A 14,099-nucleotide genomic window follows, 5' to 3' on the forward strand; every position below is an offset into this window, starting at 1 on the left:
GAACGGTTATGAGCTGAAATTAGAGTGAGCATTATTGTGAGTTGAAACGACAGTGAACATTGTTGTGAGCTGAAATGGCAGTGAACATTGTTGTGAGCTGAAATTAGAGTGGGCATTGTTGTGAGTTGAAATGACAGTGAACATGGTTGTGAGCTGAAATTAGAATGAGCATTGTTGTGAGCTGAAATGACAGTGAACGGTTATGAGCTGAAATTAGAGTGAGCATTGTTGTGAGCTGAAACGACAGTGAACATGGTTGTGAGCTGAAATTAGAATGAGCATTGTTGTGAGCTGAAATGACAGTGAACGGTTATGAGCTGAAATTAGAATGAGCATTGTTGTGAGCTGAAATGACAGTGAACGGTTATGAGCTGAAATTACAATGAACACTGTTGTGAGCTGAAACGACAGTGAACATTGCTGTGAGCTTAAATGACAGTGATCATTGTTGTCAAAGAAACATAATGTAAAATTAGGATTAGAAACTTGTGTTTGTTGAGAGGCTGGCATATTGTAGATGTTGGAGCTCCTGGCATATTGTAGATGTTGGAGCTCCTGGCATATTGTAGATGTTGGAGCTCCTGGCATATTGTAGATGTTGGAGCTCCTGGCATATTGTAGATGTTGGAGCTCCTGGCATATTGTAGATGTTGGAGCTCCTGGCATATTGTAGATGTTGGAGCTCCTGGCATATTGTAGATGTTGGAGCTCCTGGCATATTGTAGATGTTGGAGCTCCTGGCATATTGTAGATGTTGGAGCTCCTGGCATATTGTAGATGTTGGAGCTCCTGGCATATGGTAGATGTTGGAGCTCCTGGCATATTGTAGATGTTGGAGCTCCTGGCATATGGTAGATGTTGGAGCTCCTGGCATATGGTAGATGTTGGAGCTCCTGGCATATGGTAGATGTTGGAGCTCCTGGCATATGGTAGATGTTGGAGCTCCTGGCATATGGTAGATGTTGGAGCTCCTGGCATATGGTAGATGTTGGAGCTCCTGGCATATGGTAGATGTTGGAGCTCCTGGCATATGGTAGATGTTGGAGCTCCTGGCATATGGTAGATGTTGGAGCTCCTGGCATATGGTAGATGTTGGAGCTCCTGGCATATTGTAGATGTTGGAGCTCAGTCTCCTAGAGTTTAACTGAGTGGAGCAAAAGTGCACTTGGTAATTGTGTAGTTTGGAGCGACAAAACTTAACACTTCGAAATCATTATGTCTATAGTACCTGATTGTTTTAGGTTTTCAAATTACTACTGTTATAAGAGCTGGTGAGCTCGCCATTGTTCTATCCACTGTTATTGGATTACCAATTTTCAAGTCAGAAAAAAGAAAGAAATCATCATCATCATCTGTTTACCCTCCAGGTTCGGTTTTTCCCTCGGACTTAGCGAGGGATCCCACATCTACCGCCTCAAGGGCAGTGTCCTGGAGCTTCAGACTCTTGGTCGGGGGATACAACTGGGGAGGATGACCAGTACCTCGCCCAGGCGGCCTCACCTGCTATGCTGAACAGGGGCCTTGGGGAGCGATGGGAAGATTGGATGGGATAGGCAAGGAAGAGGGAAGGAAGCGGCCGTGGCCTTAAGTTAGGTACCATCCCGGCATTCGCCTGGAGGAGAAGTGGGAAACCACGGAAAACCACTTCCAGGATGGCTGAGGTGGGAATCGAACCTACCTCTACTCAGTTGACCTCCCGAGGCTGAGTGGACCCCGTTCCAGCCCTCGTACCACTTTTCAAATTTCGTGGCAGAGCCGGGAATCGAACCCGGACCTCCGGGGGTGGCAGCTAATCACGCTAACCACTACACCACAGAGGCGGCAAAAAAAGAAAGAAATACAATTTAAAATTTTAGTCTTTTAAATCATGCTGTCCGCGCATTCACCACGGCACCTTCTTACACCTCTGCGTTCCATAGAATCCCCTGAACAATTATTATTATTATTGCAGTGCCAAACAATTAAAAATACGATATCCATGATGAAACTAAAGCTAGAGCTGAACCAGGAAAAGAGTTGGATAATGGAAATACAAATTATTGGATGAGGCAAGTTATCGAGAACAAAGATTATATCCCAAGGCACGGATTTCTATGAAAATTTCTACAAAAGTAGTCCGCCTCTGTGGTGTAGTGGTTAGTGTGATTAGCTGCCACCCCCGGAGGTCCGGGTTCGATTCCCCCCTCAGCCATCCTGGAAGTGGTTTTCCGTGGTTTCCCACTTCAACTCCAGGCAAATGCCGGGATGGTACCTAACTTAAGGCCACGGCCGCTTCCTTCCCTCTTCCTTGTCTATCCCTTCCAATCTTCACATCCCTCCACAAGGCCCCTGTTCAGCATAGCAGGTGAGGCCGCCTGGGCGAGGTACTGGTCATTCTCCCCAGTTGTATCCCCCGACCCAAAGTCTGAAGCTCCAGGACACTGCCCTTGAGGCGGTAGAGTTGGGATACCTCGCTGAGTCCGAGGGAAAAGCCAACCCTGGAGTGTAAACAGATTAAGATAGAGAAGATAGAAGATTTCTACAAAAGTGCGCGACCAGATTCAACCAGTTCAAGGAAAACCTAGGAAACCTAATGATGAGTGAAGTAGGAAAGCAATAAAAAAAGATCAACTCACAGAATACGCCAGACGAAGACGGAATCCTAAATGAATATTAATAGATTTGGAAGAATTAGCAAACATGCTAAAAGACACACTCAACGATATAATATAGACGGAGATCTGGTTTTTATCATTTAATGAACAATAAATGTTCCAATGCGCGTAGTTTTAATTCAACAAGATTTAAAATTTGCATAAACATTCTTGGTTTGTATAGGTATGTTACACCTATAACCACATTTCTCCTAAGTGTTCATTTCGTGTTGTTGCCATTCACTTTTTCTCTTCAAGAAATGAAGATTTTTTTTCATGTGCTATTTTGTCCACAAGTAATTCCTTTCTACTGAACAATGAATTTGTACGTAGAAATTAAAGTATTTATTAAAGTATTTAAAGTATGTATTTCAACATTTTCACAAAGTTTAAAGCAAATAAAGCTAAAATCATTGGCACTGGAACAAAGGTACAGCATAGTAGTTTTTCAGAAAATGAGTAAACATGTGGATGTTTCAAGTAGTCACAAAACTCAACACTCCCCAGGATCATACATTTTCCCCTCCTTCTGTTTGGCCTTGTTTTCTGAAACTGTTTTCCCCGTCCTCAGTGCTTTCCTAACTCTTTTCCTCCCAGCCAGCCTCTGAAGCTCTCTGTTCCTTTTTCGCCTTCTGTCGCGCACTATGCTGATCTTTTCTGCACTTGGTGAAAAATTTTCCCCCAGAATTCTATTCATTAGTTTCAGACTAGCCAGTGCACCCATGTTGATCTCTGACACAGCAAGCGCCAGTTTAGATTTAGAAACAAAGGTGCTTTCAAGACATTTTTGCCATCTCGTGGAATGCTTGCTAGTTGCTTTACGTCGCACCGACACAGATAGGTTTTATGGCGACGATGGGATAGGAAAGGCCTAGGAGTTGGAAGGAAGTGGCCGTGGCCTTAATTAAAGTACAGCCCCAGCATTTGCCTGGTGTGGAAATAGGAAACCACAGAAAACCATCTTCAGGGCTGCCGACAGTGGTATTCGAACCCACTATCTCCCAGATGCAAGCTCACAGCCGCGTGCCCCTGACCACACGGTCAACTTGCCCGGTATCGTGGAATGAAGACTTCCATTAGGGTTCTGTGTATTTCTCCTAATACAGCGCTTCATCAACTCTTCATTGGCTAACCTAGCGTATAAGGGCATAATTTTCTGTACCACATCCTTGGTAAGCTTGAGTTTCATTTTTCCGTGGGGTTTCGGAATTTTTCCAAGGTATGGTACGATTGAAAAAACACCATGAAACTTGTCCAGTAAGGCACCTATTGTTGTACGGAGCTTCATCTCTGAACTGCAGTGGCTGAGAGTTGCAAATGTAGCTCTTTTCATTTCAGATACGTTAGGGATTGAATTTTTGTAGAAACTAGCCTACCTATGCAACGTCCGCCAAGTGAAATTCCTTTCTCTTTCCACTTCTGCACAACTTTCCTTAACCCTATGCCCCTTTTCTTTGAAACATGGTTTACACATTCTTCTTTCACTATAAGAATGTCATCATACAACTTTTCCTTTGACAGATGAATGTAGGTCTTGGCATGTCCATCACATAGCACTGCTGAGTATATCTTATATTCAGCAATAGATCGCTCCCACAGGTTACCTGCTGCAACCACTTCCATTGCATCTGAAGAACCCTCATCATTTACAGCACATTTCCCATTGCTTTTGTATCCCTCAATCCAAATTGCGTATTCTGGATAATCTCCAAATTCAGCTTTGGCACTGTGCATACATAGCAGTATTTTGACAGAATTTCATAATCAGTTTCCAACCTGTCAAAATATAAATCACAAGACCTACGGCATATAACGATGTGTAGCCACGCTTGTGCCAAGTTCTTTCATAAGACATTGCTATGTGTCTACAATGTCACTATCCTTTGTCTGATTTTCACTTAGGATTTTGTTTTCAGATAACACAACCTTCATACTTTCTCCTAGCTTATTTTTATTTTACTTCCCTCTTTGGTCAGCATTTGCATTTGTTGTTCATACATTTTCCAGACATGCACTTGTTTCCTACACTTCTGCAAAATTTCTCTACCCCTGCATATCCTAAGCCACAGATTAGAAACCCTTCAACTACAGCCTGATTTACTGCGAAATATGGTCGCTGAGATTTGCTGCTCAAACGAGGACTGGTGTAAGATGATGAATTTAATACCCCACAACTCTCACCCCCAACTTAGCACAGTAAGCCATATTTTCTCTAATTTGTACAACCGGGCATTTATCTTGGCATTCACAGCATTGCGAACCCTGAAACAGATGCAGCCAAGTGCTTCGACAAACAAGTATGTAGGTACTCATCATCGTATTTTCTCAATCCAGATTCTGAGCTGTGACTGTCAGTGAAATACGGTAGCTTCCTGCTAATAGCAGATGAAACTTTTGTGTTAGTACTCACTTTATCTGCAGTACTGTGGCCTGTACTAGGAGTAAGAGACAAATATTCTCTTGAAAATGGTCCAGATTCCCGTTCAGTTTGCATAGGTTCGGTCTCTTCACACAGGTTATATCTTTTCTCATAGCATTCTGAAGTCTTATTATGCACCATTTTGAAGGCCTACCTTTCGTTTTTGCCCTCCGAATTCGGGAGTTCTCCATCCCAGAAAAACACACAAATAAAGAACTACCACCAACTATTTGCTAAAGAGACATGGACAAACATCTATATACAGGGTAAACAAAAAATGCCGCAGGTGGAGGTCGCCATGCGGTTCCTCGTCGAAATTCACGACAAAAATTTATCTCGCAAAACCTAGTCCCACCAATAGGTTTAATAGAAATGCGAGTTAAGAAACGAGGCTCTGGCAACGCTGTAACGGCGTGCAGCGTGACCACGAACAGTCCGCATGTTCTCGGCGATCTGCGGGAGCTGTTTCATTAGCTCAGTGAGACGAGAGAATGCCATAAATGCCGGTTGTGCGGACGCTCCGATGTTCGTGTCGCATTCGCGCCAATTTTTTTTTTTCAGTTAATGTATCAAATTGCATCCAGTGTACACCTCCACTCTGTAATATACTATGTTCTGTCTTGCCGTTACAGATACCTTTATTTAAACATTCAAATATAACATTAACTTCTTACAGACGTAAACGACCACTTTGTTCCGTCCATGGCACAAATAAAGCCAATACGTAGAACACAATAGTGGATACAGTAACATCGTCTCTATCCAATGCGTTACAAGGAAAAACAATACAGTACAGTAGGTAGGCTACAGTGGATTGCCCATTATTCTACGCACAATAATTCCATAGTGTACGTGTGACGTTCAGTCTTATCTTCACAGAGCCGGTACGTACACTTACAAGCAACGTTCACTTCACAGCAGATATTCAAAGCGACTTCCCCGTCACGTTTCTAGGGTAACGTTAAGAGCTATGGAATTCAATACAATCATGTCCACAACGTGTACAATACCTAACCTATAATTCTGTATAAAATGTAGAATTCCGCCGCCCATGCGGCATATTCCCTATCTGATGTTTTTCTACCTTTCCTTAAGAGATTTCAAAGAAATTGGCAATTTATTGAACATCTCCCTTCGTAAGTTATTCCAGTTTCTAACTCCACTTCCTATAAACGAATATTTGCACCATTTTGTCCTCATCAACTCCAAATTTATCTTCATATTTTGACCTACTTTTAAAGATATCACTCAAACATATTCATCTACGAAGGTCATTCCACGCCATCTCTCCACTAACAGCTCCGAACATACCACTTAGTCGAGCAGCTCGTCTTATTTCTCCCAAGTCTTCCCAGCCCGAACTTTGCAACATTTCTATAATTCTACTCTTTTGTCGGAAATCACCCAGAACAAATCGAGCTGTTTTTCTTTGGATTTGTTCCAGTTCTTGAATCAAGTAATCCTGGTGAGGTTCCCATACACTGGAACCACACTTTAATTGGGGTCTTACCAGAGACTTATATTCCCTCTACTTTACATCCTTACTACAACCCCAAAATACCCTCATAACCATGTATAGAGATCTGTACCCTTCATTTACAACCCCATTTATGTGATTATCCCAACGAATATCTTTCCTTATATTAACACCTACGTACTTACAATGTTCCCCATAAGGAAGTTTCACTCCGTCAACGCAGTAATTAAAAGTGAGAGGATTTTTCCTGTCTGTGAAACACACAAGCTGACTTTTAACCTCGTTTATTACCATACCATTGCCTGCTGTCCATCTCACAACATTATCATATTCCTACACAACGCAATAGCATCAAACTGTACATAGAGATGCACTTTTTATGCATGACTTATCGGTACGTATTCAGTATTAACACATGCAGATGATGTATGTATGTATGTTCAGTCCGTCAGCGATTCCGCTAGTGGGATCCTCAACAGCTCTACCATCAGCTGTCATAGATAGCCTAGGCATCACTGAAGAGGCGTACGAGGGAAATGAGGAGTGAGGTAGTTTCCCGTTGCTTTCCTCACCGAGCCAGAGTTGCTATTACATATCAGTCTGCCAAGCCCACTTAAATGCATCCACCAACCGACCCTATGAGCAACATTTTCACACCATTCATAGCAGGGACTGGCTGCATAAGGATTGGCATTACTAGCATCGCTCATACCTCAGTCACTTTCATATTGTCAAAGCCAAGGATAAGACAGAGACAGATCTATGAAGTAACAAAATTGCTCTAGCCTATACCAGAACACGTAGTGCACTGTAAACACTAGGTCCTGCCAGCAAAGGCATATGCAGATGATACCAAATAATTATTATTAGTTAACAGATGGGTAGACAAAATCGTATTAACTATGTCCATATTTAAGTTAACTTAATATGCTGTACCGTTCTACTCGTGGTACTAATACAACTGATAACTAATACAACTGATAACGAAAAACAGCTACTCTTTAGTGGTGAGAAGAAGCTTTCGCCGTGGTCCCGCTTTGTTCTGTTAATGACAGGTACGGTTTGATCCCCACAATTAGGAATTAAATATTGGTATCACTATACAGTATGCCCTACAGTTTGCGAAATTATTACTTGTTGCTCGGCAAAAACAAGCAGTAATCCCCCTAGCGGAGTACTTGTAGGCCTTATTCAGGATTCGATTACCGACCACCCGTGGTTCGGTCCCCGTGATGTGTGACTAAATCTCCGCCCCGGTTCGGTTAGTACTGGTAGATATCCTCTGTATTTTAAACATTCCCTTGGCTATTATAATTTGTAGGGGCTGCCTGGCCGAGGCGGTAAAGGCGTGCTCGGTTTGCCCGGAAGGACGTGGGTTCGAATCCCCGTCACGAAGTCGAAAAATTTAAGAAATGAGATTTCCACTTCCAGAGGTGCATATAGCCCTGAGGTTCACTCAGCCTACACCAAAAATGAGTACCAGGTTAATTCCTGGGAGCAAAGGCGGCCGGGCGTAGAGCTAATCACTCTACCACATCACGTGCCGAGGTTAACAATGGTGGAAGCCTTTACCTTACACACCTCCAAGGGCCTTCATGGCCTGTACGGAGGTGACTTTGCTTTGCATTATCATTTTTGCTAATACTGTACATTGTTATCATTGTCTCCTTCTTCTACCGCTCTTCCCGCAACTGTGGGGTTATGAGTGCGAAATGCGTCACACACGTGGATTTGTCCTTGATTTACGACTGGATGTCCTTCCTGAAGTCAGCCCTGTATGGAGGGATGTAGTCACTATTGCGTGTTTCTGTGGTGATTTGTAGTTGTCTGAGGAGGAGAATGTTGGAGCAAACACAAACCCCCAGTCCCCGAGCCAGAAGAATTAATCAGAAGCTATTAAAATCCCCCGACCCTGCAGGGAGTCGGACTTAGAACCCTCTGAAACTCACCATTCAGCCAAGAAATTGCACTATCATTGTTATCCTTATATGGTATGGGAAAGCTTAACTTGAAACTAGGTGGCAATTATAACCCGGTTCTTTAAGAGATGAATAGCCATAACAGCTTGACTTCCAGAATATACCCAGCATGATAGCTCATACGGTGAAATGTGTGTGGAATGTGAATGACACATAAATGATCGGAAGTGACCTTTCTTGTAACTTTAGTTATGTACAGGTTTTAGATAAGACAGATATTTTCGAGAATATTTAGACATTTGTGAAAAATATATTCGTGAAAATCTCGGTTACTTTCCCTCACACGGTAAAATCGCACGAAAAGATCAGGAATTATATTCTAAACAACTTCCGTTATGTACAGGTTTTCGATACGGCGATTATTAACGGAGAAATCTGGCATGTACTGTCTTGGCATCTTTAACATTACTAACCCATTTTGTAGTGGTTTTTACCATTATTATAATGCACGAGACAATTCTACTCGTTGCCAGGTGCGCTACCTTCAGAGCTGGAAACAAGCAATTGTGCAATTTCACTTTGAATCCTTTCCGGATTTTTTTTTTGCATCCATACGCACAACAGCCTGGCGTAAGTTTGTTCAAACCTCAGAAATACGTAAATTCACACACATTTCAAAACCAATAATACTAAATAACCCCGTGTTTAATAAAAACATGTTTTTGGTATTCAAGTTAGAAAACGTAGCACCGAGCTCGATAGCTGCAGTCACTTAAGTGCGGCCAGTATCCAGTAATCAGGAGATAGTGGGTTCGAACCCTACTGTCGGCAGCCCTGAAGATGGTTTTCCGTGGTTTCCCATTTTCACACTAGGTAAATGCTGGGGCTGTACCTTAATTAAGGCCACGGCCGCTTCCTTCCCACTCCAAGCCCTTCCCTGTCCCACCGTCTCCGTAAGACCTATCTGTGTCGGTGCGAACTGAAGCAACTAGCAAAAAAAAAAAAAAAAAAAGAAAAGAAAAGAAAACGTAGCTTACACACCACTGACATTGCATAATGAGTGAGTGATCTTACCCTGTGCAGAATTCATATGTTTAAAATCAGATCACGGGATATTTGGCTACAAGATAGCGGAGCCAGTACGAATTAAGCACTCGTTGGTCACACTGTAGACACAGACTCACTGTAAAGTTATGCCTCAGGGCGTCATCAAGTCAAACAATAGGGTGGTCAGGTGGTCTTGGCAGTTTAAATGACAGTGCAGGACCTTTCGTCCGCCTCTGTGGTGTAGTGATTAGTGTGATTAGCTGCCACCCCCGGAGGCCCGGGTTCGATTCCCGGCTCTGCCACGAAATTTGAAAAATGGTACGAGGGCTGGAACGGGGTCCACTCAGCCTCGGGAGGTCAACTGAGTAGAGGTGAGTTCGATTCCCACCTCAGCCATCCTGGAAGTGGTTTTCCGTGGTTTCCCTCTTCTCCAGGCAAAATTTCGACATGGTACCTAACTTATGGTCCGGCCGCTTCCTTCCCTCTTCCTTGTCTCTCCCTTCCAATCTGTACATCCCCCACCCAGGCCTCTGTTCAGCATAGCAGGTGAGACAGCCTGGGCGAGGTACTGGTCATCTTCCCCAGTTTTATCCCCCGACCCAGATTCTGAAGCTGTAGGACACTGTCCTTGAGGCGGTAGAGGTGGGATCTCTCGCTGAGTCCGAGGGAGAACCGACGCTGTAGGGTAGACAGATAAAGAAGAAGAAGCAGGACCTTTCAATTACCCTCATAAAGACCCTTGAAAATTACAGGAGAGGTATAGAACCTAATGTAGGACGTGAGGGAGGGTCCAATGAGAAAATTTACGCAAAAAATAAAAAAATCGTTAACTTTCTATTTTTGGCCAAAATTTCAGTAGGGCCTCCTCTTATATAAAAAAAGAAGTTATGAAAATGGATCTTTCCAGCTTTTTTCTACGGCTCACTGGCATAACTCTTAACACAAAGAGACGGAGAACCATAGAAGATAAGCCAGCGATAAATAAAGAGGATAATCTGAGGTAGAATAAGGAACGTGGAAGTGAGGAAATAGACAAGAATTCCGGACGTGGTGACGCAGCAAGTTGTCTTAAACGGAGGTGGGTCGAACACACAGCGAGGACGTACTGAACAGATGACCCCACACATTCGCCGTCTGCGACCATCGAATCGGACGAAGGAATGTAAACTGACAGAAGACGAGCTGAAGATGATTCTCAGAAGATAGTGCCCAACAAATGAATTGAGAAAGGACTAGAAGAGAGTAGTCAAGAAAGTTCTAAGAAAGATAGGCCGAAATTTTCCGGAATGGTTACGTTGGATTGCCCAAACTAGCCGCACTCCAGCACTTGAAAGAGGCCATTGCCCTTTATGGCATATTACAGGCTATTTATAATTGCAAGGTGAGTTTGAATAATGGATGCATAGAAAATGAAGGTACATACTAAGTCATAAAGATATCGGATTTCCAGGCGAGTTGGCCTTGCGGTTAGGGCCGCGCAGCTGTGAGCTTGCATCCGGGAGCTAGTGGGTTCGAACCCCACTGTTGGCAGCACTAATGATAGGTTTCCGTGGTTTCCCATTCTCACACCAAGAAAATACTTGGGCTGTACCTTAATTAAGGCCACGGCCACTTCTTTCCGAACTCGTAGGCCTTTCCTATCCCATCGTCCCCGTAAGACCTATCTGTGTCGATGCGACTTAAAAAAAATAAAAGAACGTTCCCGGATTGAATGCTACTACTCATCCTTGTATTACTTCATCAGTTTACCCTCCAGGGTTCGTTTTTCCCCTAGACTCAGCGAGGGATCCCCCCTCTACCACCTCAAGGGCAGGGTCCTGGAGCGTGAGCCTTTCGCACACGGATACAACTGGGGAGGAGGACCAGTATCTCGCCCAGACGGCCTCATCTGCTATGCTGAACAAGTGCCTTGTGGGGGGGGGGGATAGGAAGATTTAAAGAGACAGGCAAGGAAGAGGTATGGAAGCGGCCGTGGCCTTAAGTTAGGTACCTTCTGACATTTGCCTGGAAACCACGGGAAACCACTTTGAGGATGGTTGAGGTGGGAATCGAACCCTCCACTACTCATTTGACCTCCCGAGGCTGAGAGGACCCCGTTCCAGTCCTTGTACCATTTTTAAAATTTTGTGGCAGAGCCGGGAAACAAACCCGGGCCTTTGGGTGGAGGAAGTGGTGGAGGGGTGGGTTGGCAGCTAATCACACTAACCACTACATCACAGAGGCGGACACCATTGTTTCTACTAGAGAATTTGGATACCCAATACGGAAGTTTTGCAGTCAAGTCTTTAAAGAACTTTACCCCCAGTCTTTACACTGATGAATGTTACCAGTGAAGCGGACGTCTTCGACCTTGCTCAAGTCTCAACAGCAACCTGACCTCCCTCAATAACGATAGTGAAAGTATTGGTCACGCGATGTCTGGTGTACACCTGACCAAGTTTATTATATGACAACAGACACACGCTCTCTGGAAGTAGCTGAGAGAACTATTAGATAACTATAACAGTAAAGACAGCAATTTCAGATACTGGGGGCGTAGCTCAGATGGTAGAGCGCTCGCTTAGCATGTGAGAGGTACCGGGTTCGATACCCAGCGCCTCCAGTAGATGATATTTCAGGACCTCCATACTGTAGTTATGGGGGCTATGTAGAGTGCCTCCGTGGCTCAGGCGACAGTGCGCCGGCCTCTCTCCTCTGGGTTCTGTGGTTCATATCCCGGTCACTCCATGTGAGATTTGTGCTGAACAATGCGGAGGCGTAACAGGTCGGTTCATTCCAGCAACATTCTCCAATAGCATTTCATCAGTAGCCATTGATCCCAGGGAGTGGGACAGGCTTCGGCAGCCGGCACAGTTTCTATCATCGCCCCTAGATGGGGGCATCATTCATTCCATTCCTGAACTGGTTGAAACTGGAAAGAGAGAGATATTTCTGAGAGTTATGTAAAACAATGTTTGATCATCGGATGACATAACCGAGCTCGGTAGCTGCAGTCGCTTAAGTGCGGCCAGTATCCAGTATTCGGGAGATAGTGGGTTCCAACCCCACTGTCGGCAGCCCTGAAGATGGTTTTCCGTGGTTTCCATTTTCACACCAGGTAAATGCTGCGGTATACCTTAATTCAGGCCACGGCCGCTTACTTCCCACTCCTAGGCCTTTCCTGTTTCATCGTCGCCATAAGACCTATCTGTGTCGGTGCGACGTAAAAGCAACTTGCAAGGTTGACATAAAGTAAATACTCTACGTTGAGTGATCATTCAAAGTTCTTCTTGTGTGTTCCATGCTGTGACTTTTTTAACTACTTGCTTTATGTGTGAAAATTGGAAACTACGGAAAACCATCTTCAGGGCTGGCGACAGTGGGGTTCGAACCCACTATCTCCCGGATGCAAACTCACAGCTGCGCGTTCCTAACGGCACCGTTAACTCACCCGGGCCATACAGTGACTGAAAGATGAAAGTAGACCTACTCCAATTATTCTGCTCTAATGTATTTAGAAATACATTCTAACGAGTGATACGAAACGTATATCCCTCTAAATGCTAATGTATTCTACAGTAGGAGTTTCAATTCGCGAATATCAAGACAGTCTCTAGTATAGGCTACAGCCGCCAACCCTCTCACCTTCTCCACACACTTCCTTCGATACAAATCTCCTGGCCTGAAAGACGGCGTTACCGTCATTTGGAGGCCCGGCTTCGCCTTCAGGGAAGGAATAGAGACAATTTAGCAGTAGTCAGCCAACGGCCGTAGCCGTGTTGAAACACCGGATCCCGTGAGATCTCCGAAGTTAAACAACATTGGGCGTGGTCAGGAGTTGGATGGGTTGCCACGCGCTGTTGGTGGGGGTAAGGGAATGGAGGAGCGGAAAGGAACTGGCCATCCTACCGTACGTAAACTCCGGCTCAGGAACACCTCTGCGGAGGTTCGGACCTGCCTTCGGGCAGAATAACCCTTACCTAGTAGTAGTCACAAAATGACCCTCGCCATAACAAGTATTTGGCCAGAATTAACAAATTGATCAAGTAAGACTTTTAATATTGTTTTGCATTACATGTGCTGAAACAAGTGGATCCTTGAAAGGAATTCTCGAGTTTTTCCTCAAGAAAAAAACACATAGCACTGAACATTTTATGTATGTACTAGCATGTACACACGGTTTCACTCGCGTGTATTAATTGAACCGTTAGATGATTTTAAGTCCGCCTCTGTGTTGTAGTGGTTAGTATGATTAGTTGCCACCTCCGGATCACCGGGTTCAGTTCCCGGCTCTGCCATCAAATATAAAAAGTGGTACGAGGGCTGAAACGGGTCCACTCAGCCTCGCGAGGTCAACTAAATAGAGGGAATTTCGATTCCCACCTTGGAGGCCATCCTCGAAGAGGTTTTCTCGTGGTTTCCCCACTTCTACTCCAGCCAATTGCTGGGGTGGTACCTAACTTAGCGGTCGGCCCCGTGGTGTAGGGGTAGCATGCCTGCCTGTTACCCGGAGGCCCCGGGTTCCATTCCCGGCCAGGTCAGGGATTTTTACCTGAACCTGAGGGCTGGTTCGAAATCCACTCAGCATACGTGATTAGAATTGAGGAGCTATCTGACGGTGCGAT

At 44.4% G+C, this 14,099-nt stretch overlaps 1 non-coding gene across 1 annotated transcript; it reads left to right on the top strand.

Moving 5' to 3' along the window:
- The first annotated feature begins 12,024 nt into the window (after positions 1-12,024).
- On the top strand, positions 12,025-12,097 carry TRNAA-AGC (transfer RNA alanine (anticodon AGC)). The gene has a single exon. It is a non-coding gene; the product is annotated as a tRNA-Ala (tRNA).
- The last annotated feature ends 2,002 nt before the right edge of the window (positions 12,098-14,099 follow it).

This window comes from Anabrus simplex, chromosome 4, assembly GCF_040414725.1.
Source record: "Anabrus simplex isolate iqAnaSimp1 chromosome 4, ASM4041472v1, whole genome shotgun sequence".
Taxonomy (NCBI): domain Eukaryota; kingdom Metazoa; phylum Arthropoda; class Insecta; order Orthoptera; family Tettigoniidae; genus Anabrus; species Anabrus simplex.